We start from the raw sequence: 17125 nt of genomic DNA, 5'->3' as shown, positions 1-17125 counted from the left end.
CGACATGTGTTGAAGACACAAATATAGGCAGGAAGGTAAGTTGTGAAGAGGACATAAGGAGGATGCAACAGGATATATATATAGGTTAAATGAGTGGGCAAAGACCTGGCAAATGGAATATAATGTTGGAAAATATGCAACTGTCCCTTTTGGCAGGAAGAATAAAAAAGCATAATGGTGAGAGATTGCAGAGCTGTGAGATGCAGAGGGCTCTGAGTATCCGAGTGCATGAATTGCAAAAGGTTAGTTTGCAGGTACAACAAGTAATTAGGAAGACTAATAGAATGATTGGTGTTAAAAGTTATCACGTGTAGGTGGAAATGTGGGGTAATCCGTTCAGCCACGAACTTAATGAATGGTGGAGCAGGCTGGAGGTGTTGAGTGTGCGACTCCTGCTCCTCATTCATATGTTTGTATGTTAATGCTATCATTTATTGCAAGGAGAATAGAATACAAATGTGGGGAGGTTATGCTACAGTTATACAGGGCATTGGTGAGACCACATCTGAAGTACTATGTACAGTATTGGTCTCTGTATTTATGGAAGGATGTTAATGCATTTGAAGCAGTTCAGAGAAGGTTTACTAGCCTAGAACCTGTAATGGGTGGGTTGGACAGGCTAGGCTTGTATCTGCTGGTATTTAAATGAGTAAGCGGTGACTTGATTGAAACATATAAGATTCTGAGGGGTCTTGACAGGATGAATGTGGAAAGTATGTTTTCTCTTGTGGAAGAATCTCGAACGAGAGGGTCACTGTTTAAAAATAAGGGGGTGCCCATTTAAGACAGAGACAAGAAGAATTATTTTTCTCTCAGAGCGTCGTGCGTCGTTGGCACTCTTTCAAAAGGTGGCTCTAGTGAGAAGGAGAAGATAGATCGGAATCTGAGAACACTAAATTGGAATATTCGGACAATGGATCAGACTCTGAGAACAATATATTGGAATGTTACATTAGGTCAGAATGTGAGGACAGTAGATTGGAATTTTATAGCAATGGGAAAGAGTTAATCCTGGGTGTTTGACTATCTTTCTGCAAATTATGATCTGCACCATTAGAATTGTGGACCTTTTGATGATTCAAACAGTTTATAATCCCATCCTCGCTATTGTTGGTGTCCCTGGGAAGTCTCTATTCAGCTATTAATTCTAGAAACCATGTCTAATTGCAGTGCTGTTCTTGTCATGTACTCTGCCCTCTTTGATGATGTTATTGTTCCTGGTAAGTCTCTGTATCCAGCTATTAGATCCACAAATCATGTTTCACTCTATTATTGTTCTTTGCATTTAAATTTTGGAAAGACCGCATCCATTTTCATCGATTTACATCACTAATTCTGTTCCTTATCCACTGATTCCATCTTGCTCCCCGGCCAACATTTGAGACTGAAACAGATTCTTTGCAAGCTTGGTGATTCCCCTAATCCTAAATTCTGACTCCATATCCTGTCCATCAACAATCCTGTCTCCCACCACCTCCATAATATTATCCATCGTCACCCCTCCCTCAGCTCATCTTTGGCTATGGTAGATTGGGGAACTTTACTAAAAGGGTTGACGGTGGATAGACAATGGGATAATATTTAAAGAACGTGTCCCTGAATTACAACAATTATTCAAGCCTGTCTGGTACAAAAATAAAACCAGAATGGTGGCTCAACCGTGGCTTACTTAAGAAATTCGGGATCGTATTAGATCCAAAGAGGAGGCATATAAAATTGACAGAAAAAGCAGCATGTCTGAGGATTGGAAGCAGTTTAGAATTCGGCAAAGGAGGACAAAGAGGTTGATTAAGCGGGGAAATAGAGTAGGAGAGTAAACTTTCATGGAACATAAAAACTGACTGTAAAAGCTTCTATAAATATGTGAAGAGAAAAAGATTAGTGAAGCCAAATGTAGGTCCTTTACAGTCAGAAACGGGGGAAATTATAATGGGGAACGAAGAAATGGCAGAACAATTAAACACATACTTTGGTTCTATCTTCACAAAGGAGGACACAAATAACCTCCCAGAAATGTTAGCGAACCAAGGGTCTGATGAGAGGGAGACTTGAAGGAAATAATTTATTCATAAAAAAATTTTGCAAGGGAAATTAATGGGGTTAAAGGCTGAAAGATCCCCAGGGCCTGAGAATCTACATCCCAGAGCACGAAAGGAAGTGGCCCTGGAAATAGTGGATGCATTGGTGGTCATCTTCCAAAGTTCTACAGACTCTGGAGAAGTTCCTACAGATCGGATGGTGGCAAATGTAACCCCACTATTTAAAAAGGTAGGGAGAGAAAAACAGGGACCTACAGCCTTAGATCAGTAGTGGGGAAAATGCCAGAATCTATTATAAAGGATGTGATAGCAGAACACCGAGAAAGCATAAACGTGATTGGACATCCCAGAGCACTAAAGTGTGAAAATAGATAAGTCCCCTGGGCCAGATGGGATTTATCCTAGGATTCTCTGGGAAGCCAGGGAGGAGATTGCAGAACCTTTGTCCTTGATCTTTATGTCGTCATTGTCGACAGGAATAGTGCCAGAAGACTGGAGGATGGCAAATGTTATCCCCTTGTTCAAGAAGGGGAGTAGAGACAGCCCTGGTAATTATAGACCTGTGAGCCTTACTTCGGTTGTGGGCAAAATGTTGGAAAAGGTTATAAGAGACAGGATTTATAATCATCTTGAAAAGAATATGTTCATTAGCGATAGTCAGCACGGTTTTGTGAAGGGTAGGTCGTGCCTCACAAACCTTATTGAGTTTTTCGAGAAGGTGACCAAACAGGTGAATGAGGGTAAAGCAGTGTATGTGGTGTATATGGATTTCAGTAAGGCGTTTGATAAGGTTCCCCACGGTAGGCTATTGCAGAAAATATGGAAGTATGGGGTTGAATGTGATTTAGAGCTTTGGATCAGAAATTGGCTAGCTGAAAGAAGACAGAGGGTGGTGGTTGATGGCAAATGTTCATCCTGGAGTTTAGTGACTAGTGGTGTACCGCAAGGATCTGTGTTGGGGCCACTGCTGTTTGTCATTTTTATAAATGACCTGGAAGAGGGTGTAGAAGGGTGGGTTAGTAAATTTGCGGATGACACGAAGGTCGGTGGAGTTGTGGATAGTGCCGAAGGATGTTGTAGGGTACAGAGGGACATAGATAGGCTGCAGAGCTGGGCTGAGAGATGGCAAATGGAGTTTAATGCGGAAAAGGGTGAGGTGATTCACTTTGGAAGGAGTAACAGGAATGCAGAGTACTGGGCTAATGGGAAGATTCTTGGTAGTGTAGATGAACGGAGAGATCTTGGTGTCCAGGTACATAAATCCCTGAAAGTTGCTACCCAGGTTAATAGGGCTGTTAAGAAGGCATATGGTGTGTTAGCTTTTATTAGTAGGGGGATCGAGTTTCGGAGCCACGTGGTCATGCTGCAGCTGTACAAAACTCTGGTGAGACCACACCTGGAGTATTGCGTGCAGTTCTGGTCACCGCATTATAGGAAGGATGTGGAAGCTTTGGAAAGGGTGCAGAGGAGATTTACTAGGATGTTGCCTGGTATGGAGGGAAGGTCTTACGAGGAAAGGCTGAGGGACTTGAGGTTGTTTTCGTTGGAGAGAAGGAGGAGGAGAGGTGACTTAATAGAGACATATAAGATAATCAGAGGGTTAGATAGGGTGGATAGTAAGAGTCTTTTTCCTCGGATGGTGATGGCAAACACGAGGGGACATAGCTTTAAGTTGAGGGGTGATAGATATAGGACAAATGTTAGAGGTAGTTTCTTTACTCAGAGAGTAGTAGGGGCTTGGAACGCCCTGCCTGCAACAGTAGTAGACTCTCCAACTTTAAGGGCATTTAAGTGGTCATTGGATAGACAGATGGATGAAAATGGAATAGTGTAGGTCAGATGGTTTCACAGGTCGGCGCAACATCGAGGGCCGAAGGGCCTGTACTGCGCTGTAATGTTCTAATTCTAATTTTAAAGGAAGTGGCCCTGGAAAAAGTGGATGCATTGGTGGTCATCTTCCAAAGTTCTACAGACTCTGGAGAAGTTCCTACAGATCGGAGGGTGGCAAATGTAACCCCACTATTTAAAAAGGGAGGGAGAGAAAAACAGGGAACTGCAGCCTTAGATCAGTAGTGGGGAAAATGCCCGAGTCTATTATAAAGGATGTGATAGCAGAACACCTAGAAAGCATAAACGTGATTGGACAAAGTCAGCATGGGTTTATTAAAGGGAAATCATGGTTATCAAATCTACTGGAGTTTTTTGAGGATGTAACGAGTAGAATAGATAAGGAAGAACCAGTGGATGTGGTGTATTTGGATTTTCAGAACGCTTTTGATAAGGACCCACATGAGAGATTGGTGTGCAAAATTAAAGCACATGGGATTGGGGGTGATATATTGGCATGGTTTGAAAATTGGTTGACTGACAGAAAAGAGAGAATAGGAATAAGCGGGTCTCTTTCTGGGTGGCAGGCAGTGACTAGTGGGGTACCGTAGTGATCGGTGCTTGGGTCCCAGCTATTCACAACATATATTAATGACTTGGGTGAGGGAACTAAATGTAACATTTCCAGGTTTGCAGACAACACAAAACTGGAGGATGGGGGGTGCGGGGAATGTGAGCTGTGAGGAGGATGCAAAGAGACTCCAATGTGATTTGGACAAGTTGGGTGAGTGGGCAAATGAATGGCAGATGCAGTATAACGTGGATAAATGTGAGGTTATCCACTTTGGTTGTAAAACAGAAAGGCAGATTATTATCTGAATGGTGATAGGTGGGAAAGGGGGAGGTGCAACGAGTCCTGGGTGTCCTTGTACACCAGTTGCTGAAAGCAAGCAGCAAGCAGTTAGGAAGGTAAATGGCATGTTGGCCTTCATTGCAAGAGAATTTGAGTACAGGAGCAAGGATGTCTTACTGCAGTTATACAGGGCTTTAGTGAGACCACAGCTGGAGCATTGTGTGCACCTTTGGTCTCCTTATCTGAGGAACGATGTTCTTGCCATGGAGGGGGTGCAAAGAAGATTTACTAGACTGATTTCTGGGATGGCAGGATTGACGTATGAGGAGGGATTGGGTCGACTAGGCCTATATTCACTAGAGTTTAGAAGACTGAGAGGGGATCTCAAAGAAACCTATAAAATTCTAACAGGACTCGACAGGCTCGATGCAGGCAGGATGTTCCTGATGGCTGGGGAGTACAGAACCAGGGGTTACAGTCTCAGGATATGGGGTATGCCATTTAGAACCCAGATGAGGAGAAATGTCTTCACTCTGTGGGTGGTGAACCTTTACTGCAGAAGGCAGTGGAGGCCAAGTCATTAAATATATTCAAACTGGAGATAGATATATTTCTTAATATCAAAGAGATCAAGCGATATGGGGAGAAAACGGGAGCAGGGTACTGAATTAGATGATCAGCCATGATCTTTTTTGAATGGCGAAGCAGACCAGAAGGGCCGAATGGCCTACTCCTGCTCCTATTTTCTATGTTTTCATCTGATGCATAAACTCTCATTCGTGCTCTTGTTAAATCTCGACCCGACTATCCCAATGTTTCACTGGCCACCCTCAGAGTTACAAACCTTTTCAAATCTCAACTCATCCAAAACTCTGCTGCCCATATCTTAACACACACCAAGTCCAGTTCACAGATCATCCCTTTGCTCACCGACCTACATTGGCTCCTAATAATGAAAGCAAAATACCGCAGATGCTGGAAATCTGAAATTAAAACAGAAAGTGCTGGACGTAACTCAGTAGGTCTGGCTGCATCTGTGGAGAGGGAAACAGAGTTAACATGATGAGAACATAATGAAAGGACACCGACCTGAAACATTAACTCTGCTTCTTTCTCCACAGATGCTGCCAGATCTGCTGAATACTTGCAGTGCTTTCTGGTTTTATTTTACACTGGCTCCCTCCACAGCAATGCTACAATTTTAATATACGCATTCTTGTGTGAAAATCCCTCCCTGGCCTCAATTCTCCAATTAGTCTCATTCCCCTGTCCATTTCCCATATTCTTGCCACTTGGTCCTTTTAAATAATTTATCCTATTCCTATTAAAAGGGAATTTCTTTCCCTGTGTACCTCTCTGTTGCCGTGATTCTGGGATCAGTAGGCACTGGTGCTGGACAGGGCACTAAATCTGGGAGTGCCCGGCATGCACTGGTAGTATGGGGAGATGTCTGGACGTGACATGAAACAGACGTTCCAGCTGCTTTGATGAACGTCTTTGAAACTTGGTCTGTGCATGTTCACTGATCCCCTGTGTTAGTCATTCTCAGCCAAACATGCATTCAGCAGCGCGAGAAATTCCCCATAGCGTTATTTTAAAGAATCAGCATCCAACTGGCAGGTGAGGGGCTTTTAACGTCTGTCATCACAAAATTAGTGGAGGTTCTGTGAATGATTTAATGGACGTTGTGCTTAGAGCTGTTGGATACAGTCAGGGAGGTCAGTGGATTTGGGACCCCAACTCTGGACGAGACATGGGGACTGAAATTACAATACATTTGAGCCTTCAACATGATTCAGAAATGCAGCAGAGGATGCAGAAATGGAACCTCTGCAATGAAGAAGGGGACCCCCCCTCCCTGGGTCCAACCCACCCTGGGTTTCCAAGTGCACCTTTCCTACCCATACCTAACCCAGGAGCAGTGTGTGAGGTGACTCTGATTTAATAAGCAGGTTGTCACAGGGCTGTGGCACCTCCTGCAACACGACCTGCAGCCTCACACCAGGATGAGGATAGCGCTGTCAGTGGCCATTAAGGTCACAGTTCAATTGAACTTCCAGGCGTCTGGAACTATCCAGGCAGGAGCAGGCAACATATCCATCATCTCCCAGGATGCCGTCCATTGACGTATCCACTAGGTGACAGGGGCCATCTATGCCAGGTCAGGTAAATACATAATTTTCTCCGGAGCAAGATGAGAAGTCACATGGCTTTTGAGATAGCTGGATTCCCGATGGTGCACATGGCTGTGGGCCTCCATGTCAATGGGAGAGCTATAGGAACAGGAAAAACTCCCTGTTCCACATTGGAGCCAGACTTCTCCATGCTTCTTGACGGTCACAGCAAGCTGTCTGTCAGACGGGTCATGCAGACAGCATGTAGATTTCATGTAAATGAGGAGACAGCATGAAGGTTGCGTGCCACCTGAATAAACAGGAACGGGCATGGGCAGATATCTGATCGTGACCCCTTTGCCCGAAAAGTTATGCAAGCTTCTCGTTCCCTCTCTCACCATTTCCTGTTCTCTCTTCCAACCTGATCCTCACTACCTTCACTCTGTCTCTTGCTCATCCAATCAGAGATTGATGTAGCACCGAAGGAAGCTTTTCGGCCCATTGTATCAGTGCTGTCTCTTTGAAAGAGCTATCTAATTATTTCCACTTCCCTCCTCTTTCCTCAGGCTCCTGCATTTTTCCCTTTTCAAGTATTTAAGTTCCCTTTTGAAAGATATTATTAAATCTGCTTCCACAATGTTTGCAGGCAGTGAATTGCAGATCCCAACAACTCACTGTGTGCTGCAATTCTTCTGATTTCGCCTCTGATTCTTTGTCAACTACATTATGTCTGTGTCTTCTTAATGCCAAACGTTCCGACACTAGAAACGGTTTGAAGCAGGCACGAAGGTAGCAGCTAGCGACTGAATGCAGCTCAAAACAGAGTGGGAATATGGCGCAGTGAGAGAGGAGATGCTGTTCGGACCTTTTAGAGGAAAGGAGTGGGCCGAGTGAGAGTGCCATAAGCCAGCAGTGGGACATGAGAGCTGAAACCTGGAATCATTAATAAGATGAGCAGATAGGTGAGTGGTTGGTGAGTTTTAAGCTTTGTCCTCTCTAAACGGGGATAGTAGTTTAAACTGGTACTGGAGAGATATAAATATTGTAGTTAATTCATAGCTTCACTTGGTAAGGCATTTGATATAACTATTGACAACTGTTGAGTGATATTTTTCAAATTTATTAGGTAAATAGAACACAAAAATATGAGAGGGCAGGTGATGTGTTCCAGGTGTAGCCTGTGGGAGCTGGTGGGCAGCTATGTGATCTACATCATCCACATCTGCAGCCTGAGGAACTTCAGCTCAGAGTTCATGAGCTAGACTCTGAGCTTCGGGCACTGTGATTCATAAAGGAGGGGGCACATTTTGTTCCAGGTGGCTGTCACACCCTTTAGGTTAAAAACTTTGAATTTGGTCTATTGTCATGGACAGGGAGTGGGGTGGGGGGGGGGAGGGCAGGGGGTGTGACTGCAAGTGAAGCAGGAACGGGGACCCAGAAGGTAACAATGGAGGAGCCTCAGCCCTTGCAATTGTCCAACAGGTTTGAGGTGCCTGTATGGACGACAGTGGGAGCTGTAGGGTGGATGAGCAAACTGACCATGGCACCGTGGTGCAGGGAGCCATTCAAGTGTGGGGAGTAAATAGGAATGTGGTGGTTGTAGGGAATAGTATAGTCAGAGGGATATATGTAGTTTCTCTGCAGCCTAGAACAAGAGTCCAGAAGACTGTGTTGCCTGCCCAGCGCCAGGGCTCGGGACATCTGCTCTGCACTGGAGAGAAACTTGCAGTGGGTGTAGAGAATACAATTGTCATGGGCCACGTAAGTACCAGCGACATAGATAGGACGAGGAAAGAGGTTCTTCTTAGGGATTATGACCAACTAGGGGCTAAACTATAATGTAGACCCACAAAGTTTAGTTTTTTCAGTTTAGAGATACAGCACTGAAACAGGCCCTTCGGCCCACCGAGTCTGTGCCGACCATCAACCACCCATTTATACTAATCCTACACTAATACCATATTCCTACCACATCCCCACCCTGTCCCTATATTTCCCTACCACCTACCGATACTAGGGGCAATTTATAATGGCCAATTTACCTATCAACCTGCAAGTCTTTGGCTTGTGGGAGAAGACCAGAGCTTCCGGAGGAAACCCACGCAGACACAGGGAGAACTTGAAAACTCCACACAGGCAGTACCCAGAATTGAACCCAAGTCTTTGGAGCTGTTAGGCTGCGGTGCTAACCACTGCGCCACTGTGTCGCCCTGTAGGTCATAACCTGTGGATTACTACCTATGCCACAAACGAATTGACAAAGGGTAACTAAGATCAGAGAGTTGAATGTGTGGCTCAAAGATTGGTGTGGAAGAAATGGGTTTTGATTCATGGGGCACTGGCACCATTACTGGGGAAAGTGGGAGAGGTACCGATGGGACAGTCTTCACCTGATCAGTTTTCTTGTATTCACATTATTCATTAACGACTAGAGTGGGAGAGAAAACTTTAAACTAAATATTTGGGGTTGGGGGTGTGTGGGGCGGGGGTGGGGGTGGGATCTGGTGAGGCAGGATGTGGCAAATTAAAGCTAAAAATGAGGCACTAAAGCAGGATAGCGTATAGGTAATGAGAACCAGAGTGTGGCAGGAAGCGAGAGAATATACCAGAGGAATATAGGAAGATAGGAACAGGAGTAGGCCATTCAGCCCCTCGAGCCTGTCCCGCCATTCAATGAGATCATGGCTGATCCGCGGCCTTTGGCCCATATCCCTTAATATCTTTGCTTAACAAAAATTGATCTCAAATTTCAAATTAATAACTGTTCTAGCTTCAACTGCTGTTTGTGGGAGAGAGTTCCAAACCTCTACCACCCTTTACATGAAGAAGTGCTTCCGAACATCTCTCCGGAACTGTCTGGTCCTAATTTTTAGACTATGTTCCCTAGTTATAGAATCTCCAACCAGTGGAAATAGTTTATCTTTATCTAGCCTATCCTTTCCTGTTACTATCTTAAAGACTTCAACCAGATCACCCCTTAACCTTCTAAATTCTGGCAAAAACAGGCCAAATTTGTGTAATCTCTCCTTGTAATTTAACCCCTGTAGTCCAGGAATCATTCTTGTAAACCTACGTTGCACTCCCTCCAAGGCCAATATATCCTTCCTAAGGTGTGGTGCCCAGAACTTCTCACAGTACTGCGAGTGGGATCTAACCAGGGTTTTGTACAGCTGCAGCATAACCTCTGTGTCTTTATACTCCAATCCTATAAATTTAAAGGCTAGCATTCCATTAGCCTTTTTGATTATTTTCTGCACTTGCTCATGGCATTTTAAAGATCTATTCACCTGAATCCCCAAGTCTCTTTGGACATCCACTGTACTTAACCTCTTCCCATTTGGAAAGTACCCTGCTCTATCCTTTTTTGGTCCAAAATGGATAACCTCACACTTGCCCATATTGAAATCCATCTGCCACAGTTTTGCCCATTCACCTAGTCTGTCGATATCTCCTTGCAATGTTATGCTATCATCCAGACTGTCTACAATGCCGCCTAACTTTGTATCATCAGCAAATTTGGATATATGACTTACTATGCCATCATCCAAGTCGTTAATGAATAATTGAGGCCCCAACACAGATCCCTGTGGGACACCACTAGTTACATCCTGCCAATCAGAGTACTTTCCCATTATCCCCACTCTCTGTCGCCTACCACTCAACCAACTTTCTAACCATGTCAATAATTTGCCCTCAACTCCATGGGCTTCTACCTTAGTTAACAGTCTCTTATGTGGGACTAAATCAAATGCTTTCTGGAAGTCCATATAAATAACATCTATGGACACTCCCCTGTCCACTACCTTAGTCATCTCTTCAAAAAATTCAATGAGATTTGTCAGGCATGACCTTCCCATCATGAATCCATGCTGGCTGTCCCTGATTAACTGAAATTTTTCTAGATGTTCAGTCACCCTATCCTTGATTATTGACTCCAGCAACTTGCCCACCACAGATGTCAGGCTAACTGGTCTGTAATTTCCTTGGTTCCCTCTTTCACCCTTCTTAAAAAGTGGAGTGACATGTGCAACTTTCCAATCCAGAGGGACCAGTCCTGAATCTAGGGAACTCTGAAAGACTATAGTTAGGGCATCTACAATGTGCTCCCCTACTTCCTTTAACACCCTTGGATGGAAACCGTCAGGTCCTGGGGATTCTAGTTTCAGCTTTTAGTGAGCCTACATTGCTCTTGACCATCCGTTTTCCCTTTATGTAACTATCACATTTCTTCTTATTGATTTTGATGTCCCTTGCACGTTTCCTTTCATAATCTCTTTTAGTAGCTCTTATAAGCTGCTTTGTGACCCTTTGCTGGTCTTTGTATCGATCCCATTCGGCTGGATCTGTGCTGCGTTTTGCATTTCTGTAAGCCCTTTCTTTTAGTTTTGTGCTATCCCTAATCTCTTTAGTTGTCCATGGCTGTTTTTTCTGTGAAGTGGACCTTTTTCCTCTCGGGTATATACTCACTCTGTATTTCATTAACTGTTTCTTTAAATATTCTCCACTGTTCTTCAGTCGTTTTGACTCATTAACAGATCTCACCAGTTTATCGTGGACAGTCTCTGTCTCATCCCAGTAAAGTCAACCTTACCCAAGCCTAAAATTCTAGCAGATGATTCGTGCTTTTCACTTTCAAACCAGGACATAAGGACAGAGTTTGCAAGAATGACAAAAGACAGAATCAAAGGCATGCAACATTCATAACAACACGGATGAATTGATAGGACCTATAGAAATAAATATGGATGACCTGATTGCCATTGCAGAGACGTGGTTGCCAGGTGACCAAGGCAGAACCTAAATATTCAAGGATGTTTGACATTTTGGAAGGACAGAAAGAAAAGAAAAGCTGGTGGAGTAACGCTGTTAATTAAGGCTGACATTAGTCCAGCAATGAGAGTTGACCTTAGTTCAGAAGATTAAGATGTAGAATCAGTTTGAGTAAAGATAAAAATAGCAAAGGTAAGAATTCACTTGCGGGAGTAGTTTATAGGCCACCCTAACAGGAGCTACACTGTAGGACACAGTTTACTTGAAGAAATAATGAGGCCTTGTAAGGAAGATACTGTCATGGGCAATCTTAATCTTCGTATCGATTGGGCAAATCAAAGATAGCTTAGAAGATGAGATCATTGAGTGTATGTGAAACAATTGCTTAGAGCAGTACATTCTATTGCCAACCATGGAGCAGGCTATTTTTGACCTGGTAATGTGCAATGAGACAGGATTAAAAAATAACCTGAGGTAACAGTGATCATAATAGAATAGAATTTCACATTAGGTTTGCGTGTGAGAAGATCTAAGACTAGTGCCTTAAAATTAAATAAAGGAAAATGCCAGGGGATGAGGACAGAGTTGGCTAAAGTGAACTGGGAAAGTAGGTTAAAAGGTAGGAGAACAGAGAAGCAGTGGCAGACTTTTAAGCGGATATTCTCAGCAAAGATATATCCCATTGAGAAGTCAAGACTCCAGGAGAAGCATGCACCATCCATGACTAAATAAGAAAGTTAAGATTGGTATTAAATTTTTTATGTCCTTTAGGATTCGGCCAGCTCAGTCAGTAGTGGTGCTACCGAGCCACTCTTGGTGATGGACATTGAAGTCCCCCACCCAGAGTACATTTTGTGCTTTTTCCAATTAGTGTTCCACATGGAGGACGACTGAGAATGGTAATAGGTGGTAATCAGCAGGAGGTTTCCTTGCCCATGTTTGACCTGATGCCATGAAACTTCATGGGGTCCAGCGTCAAATGTTGAGGACTCCAGGGGAACTCCCCCCAGCCTGTATACCACTGTGCCGCCACCTCTGCTGGGTCTGTCCTGACAGTAGAACAGGACATGATGGTGTCCGACACATCGTCTGTAAGGTATGATTCCATGAATATGACTATGTCAGGCAATGCTCGACTAATCTGTGGGACAGCTCCCCCAATTTTCACAAAATGCCAAGATGTTAATAAGGAGGACTTTGCAGGGTTGACAGGTCTGGGTTTCCCACTGTCATTTCCTGTGCCTGGGTTGATGCAGTGTGGTACATCTAGTTACATTCCTTAACTTGGTAGGAAGGACTGCAGTTTGGTGGGGATGATGTTGAACCTGGGATTAAGGATGGCAATTGGATTGTGATGTGCCTGGCCTATATGCTATTTTGGTTTGGGATGTGTTTAACTTGGGGGCACGGGCTGCAGTTTAGATTGGGATGTGTTTAACCTGGGTGTCATTACTCTGGTTTTGTTTGAGATGTGTTTACCTTTGGGGCATGGACTGCAGTTTGGTTTGGTGTATATTTAACCTCGGGGCAAGGAATACAACTTGGTTTGGGATGTGCTTAACCTAAGGGCAAGGATTGTGTTTTGGCTTGGAATGTGTTTACCTTTTGGACAAGGACTGCATTTAGGTTTGGTTTGTGTTTAACCTATGGACAAGGACTGCAGTTTGCTTTGGAGTGTGTTTAACTCAGGGCCTTCTCCCTGAGGCTGCCCCCAGATGTGGTTCTGACTATTCATTTCCCCGGGTTTTATTCCGTCACCCAGACCCTGGCGTTTCATGTCTCCGGTGAAATTGTTCCTGTTGGTTTGCTGGTCTTGATTGTTGAATAGGTTTGACACCTGCTGTCTGAGTAGCTCAGGCCCTGTAATGTGACACAAACACATTAACTCCAGGTGCAAGGGCATTCAAAATAGAGGGTATTTAAATACCCAGATAATTAAAGTCATCAACGCGAATCTATGTCGAAACATATTATGATTCTGAAATACTGCTTCTGTTTCTGGACAGTGCAATCTATTTGATGGTTTCGGTGGTATTCACAGTGGACATTTTCTGCAATATTTGGTCATGCTGTTTTAATCAATATCAGTGACAATGATTTTAAATGATATGGGCACATCCATTTTTCATGATATGCATGGAGGCCATTTTAAGTCTTATTGATTCGTGATGGCTATTTTAAATGTGAGCCATTTGTGATGGAATTCTAAGTGGTATTTAGTGGGGATGTGTCCAATTTATGCAACATGTGCTACGACAGGGACACCGACCCTTATTATTGACAGTGCCACAACTCATATTAATGATTTGAATGTAGGCCATTTTAAGAGATATTATGGGGTGGCGTGACGACTTTAAATGATATGCATACCATCTGTTTTAAGGAATTTGCATGGCAGCCACTTTAAGGGATAGGCGTGGTGGAAATTTCATATATGGTGAAAAGTATATTGCGGTAATAACTGCTGGATTGAAAGAGGTTAACTGAACCTGTTGTTTGTGACTATAATTAATGTCTGTCTGCATAGAGCCTAATAGTGTCACTGCAGAGTTTTCCTATTCGATTGATAAGGGACTCCTTTCCATGTGTTATCCCATCGGGGCAGTGGGAGCAACAACCTCAGCACTAACAGGGATCAACGGCTCTGGAGAGAGGGACAGGATGAATTCATGGAGGATACTGCATTTGTTCTTGAAAGTTGAAGAGATTTACTATCCTTTACTTGCTGCTGCCGCTGTTCCTGGTAAGTCTCTGCATCCAGGTATAAATTCCATAAAACTATGTTTCATTGTATCACATTTTTCCCATTTTAAGTTTATAGATCCAGTTATTAGTATTATTTGCTCCGAGTGTGAGGTCCTTTAATTTCCCCTGATTTGATTATTGGATAATAACCCATTTATTGTTCTCAGACTCGCCAACTTTAAGGGCATTTAAGTGGTCATTGGATAGACATATGGGTGAAAATGGAATAGTGTAGGTCAGATGGTTTCACAGGTCGGCGCAACATCGAGGGCCGAAGGGCCTGTACTGCGCTGTAATGTTCTAATTCTAATAGTTCAATGAATGTCATATCCTCACTCTCACTATCTTTCTCACCTGATGTATTCTTTTTCAGTATAAAAGGTTCTTTCAGTCTCCAAGAGAGATTAACATTCAGAAATCAGATTCAGTTGGATATAGATAATTTTACCGAGTTTCAGAAACCTGTTTGCGCAGATAGATCACAGATAGAATGTTAAATATTTTGTTCTAATGCCTCAGAATCCAGTTCTCGTTGTCCAGCTCAGTTTTCACCATTTCCAGCTTCACACCAATGTTTCTTTTTCTCGATAGTTTGATATCACAACAAGCATGATTCATCTTCCAAATGTAACTTGAATGATTTCATTATCTTTTCAGTGGACTCAGTTCTAATCACAGTTTTGAAATAATTGAACTTTGTGCTGCCTGTCACAGGTGAGGGAATCTCTCACTCAGGTCAACACTTCACTTTCTATCTGGTCTTTCCTTGACAATAAATGTTTCTTTTTGTCTTTATTATTTGCTGAAACCATCATATCTTTTTACTGAAAATGAAATAAATTGTCAGATCTGAAGTGACCTTTGTCTGATCTTTTATAAACTGCTGTTGCTCATATTTAATTTCATCCCGATTATAAATTCCCATTTAATACTTGATTTTATTGAATGGTATTCCCTGTGTCCAACAGATAACCCCATCACGGATGCAATCATTTTTTCCATACATCACTGGATACTGTAACACATTTGTAAATCTCAATCAGTACTCAGTCAAACTGGTAACTTTACTCCCAGCCTGATGTATAACTTCTCTCTTTATCTCCCTTCCTCACAGTCAACTTGGTGACCATTGTGATCCTGTCTCGAGGAAAGTGCGGTCTGTCCAAATGTGTCACTTGTTACCTGGTGGCCATGGCAGCAGCGGATCTACTGGTCGTTATCCTCGACCTGATATTGAGGCACATCCCGATTGTTTATGAGGAACAGTTTTATCCCCTGCTGTGGGGTATTCCCGTGTGTAATATCCACGCTGTCCTGCTTTATGCAGCTACAGACTGTTCAGTCTGGTTCACCATCACGTTCACCTTTGATCGATTCATAGCCATTTGTTGCCAGAAGCTGAAAAGTAAATATTGCACTGAGAATACGGCGGCTGTGGTTTTGGGAACAGTGACTGTGCTGAGCTGCTTAAAGAACATCACCTGGTATTTTATTTTTACTGGTCGGTACTGGTTGCTGAATGAACCCTGGTTTTGTCAGCCAAAAATTGGTGTTTATGACTCTCGGTTCTGGGGAATAATTGAGTTTCTCCACCATATTCTAACCCCAGGGTTCCCATTTGCTGTGATTCTGCTGCTCAATACTCTCACTGTCAGACACATTTTTGTAAGCAGCAGAGCACGCAGGAGACTCCGGGCTCACAGCAGTCTGGAGAGTCGCAAAGACCCAGAGATGGAGAGCCGAAGGAAATCCATCATTTTATTGTTATCTATCTCTGCCAATTTCATACTATTATGGGCAGTAATAATGGTGTATTCCATATGGCGGCGCATGGACCGATTAAATTATCGGTCTGTCATGTTACCACATTTTGTGCAGGAATTGGGCTTCATGCTGCAGCTCCTGAGTTGCTGCACAAACACTGCGATTTATGCCGTGACCCAGACTCAGTTCAGAGAACAGTTGAAGAACATGCTGAAATATCCCTTTACTCCAATTTTTAAAAGGAGTGTTTCTTGACAATGCAGAGCATGCACAGAGCAAACACAGACATCATCATGCGATAACATCAGAGGTAATGAAATCCGAGCATTGCTTCAATGGCTGCAAATCCCTGCCTCATTGCTCCACTCCCCTGGTTGCTAACTCCCTGCCTCTCTGCTTCTTCCCTAGCCTCTCCCTGTCGGCCTCATTGCTTCTCCCCTGGCCGTTCGCTCCCACCTCGCTGCCTCTCCCCTGGCCACTCGCTCTGGCCTCACTGCTTCTCCCCTGGCTGCTCCCTCTCGGACTTGCCACTTCTCCACTGGCCGCACCCTCCCAGCTTGCTCCCATCTCGCCGCTTCTCCCCTGGCTGTTTGCTCCTGTTTCGCCACTTCTTTCCTGGCTACTCATTTCTGTCTGGTCGCTTCTCCCCTGCTGCTCGCTCCCCGCCTCGCCCCTTCTCCCACCACCCGCCCCACCACCAGCCACTGCCTCTCGTCCTTGATGCATCTCCCTCCCCCACTGGCCGTTCGCTCCCCAGCTCGCCACTTTTCCCCTGGCCGCTCGCTCCCCGCCAGCTGCTCCCTCCTGGCCTCACCACTTCAGTTAGTCACTCGTCACTTCACTCAGCTTGACCAATCGTTCCTCGCTGCGCTGCCAGAGAAATGGTGGGCAACAAATGACTGAGGAGTGCTGGGGCGACACAAGGAGCAGCAACCGAAGTGAGGCGGGGAGTAAGTGGCTGAGGGGAGGCAATGGCGAGGTAGGGAGCAAGCACTGAGCAATTGGGCATTCGA

At 44.1% G+C, this 17125-nt stretch overlaps 1 pseudogene; it reads left to right on the top strand.

Annotated features, from left to right (window-relative positions):
- LOC137357502 (probable G-protein coupled receptor 139) overlaps positions 1 to 16367 on the top strand; it is a 62005-nt pseudogene extending 45638 nt beyond the window's left edge.
- The last annotated feature ends 758 nt before the right edge of the window (positions 16368 to 17125 follow it).

Source organism: Heterodontus francisci, chromosome 48, assembly GCF_036365525.1.
Source record: "Heterodontus francisci isolate sHetFra1 chromosome 48, sHetFra1.hap1, whole genome shotgun sequence".
NCBI classification, from domain to species: domain Eukaryota; kingdom Metazoa; phylum Chordata; class Chondrichthyes; order Heterodontiformes; family Heterodontidae; genus Heterodontus; species Heterodontus francisci.
The sequence above is the reverse complement of the archived record's forward strand: the minus strand, read 5'-3'. Positions and strand labels throughout refer to the sequence as shown.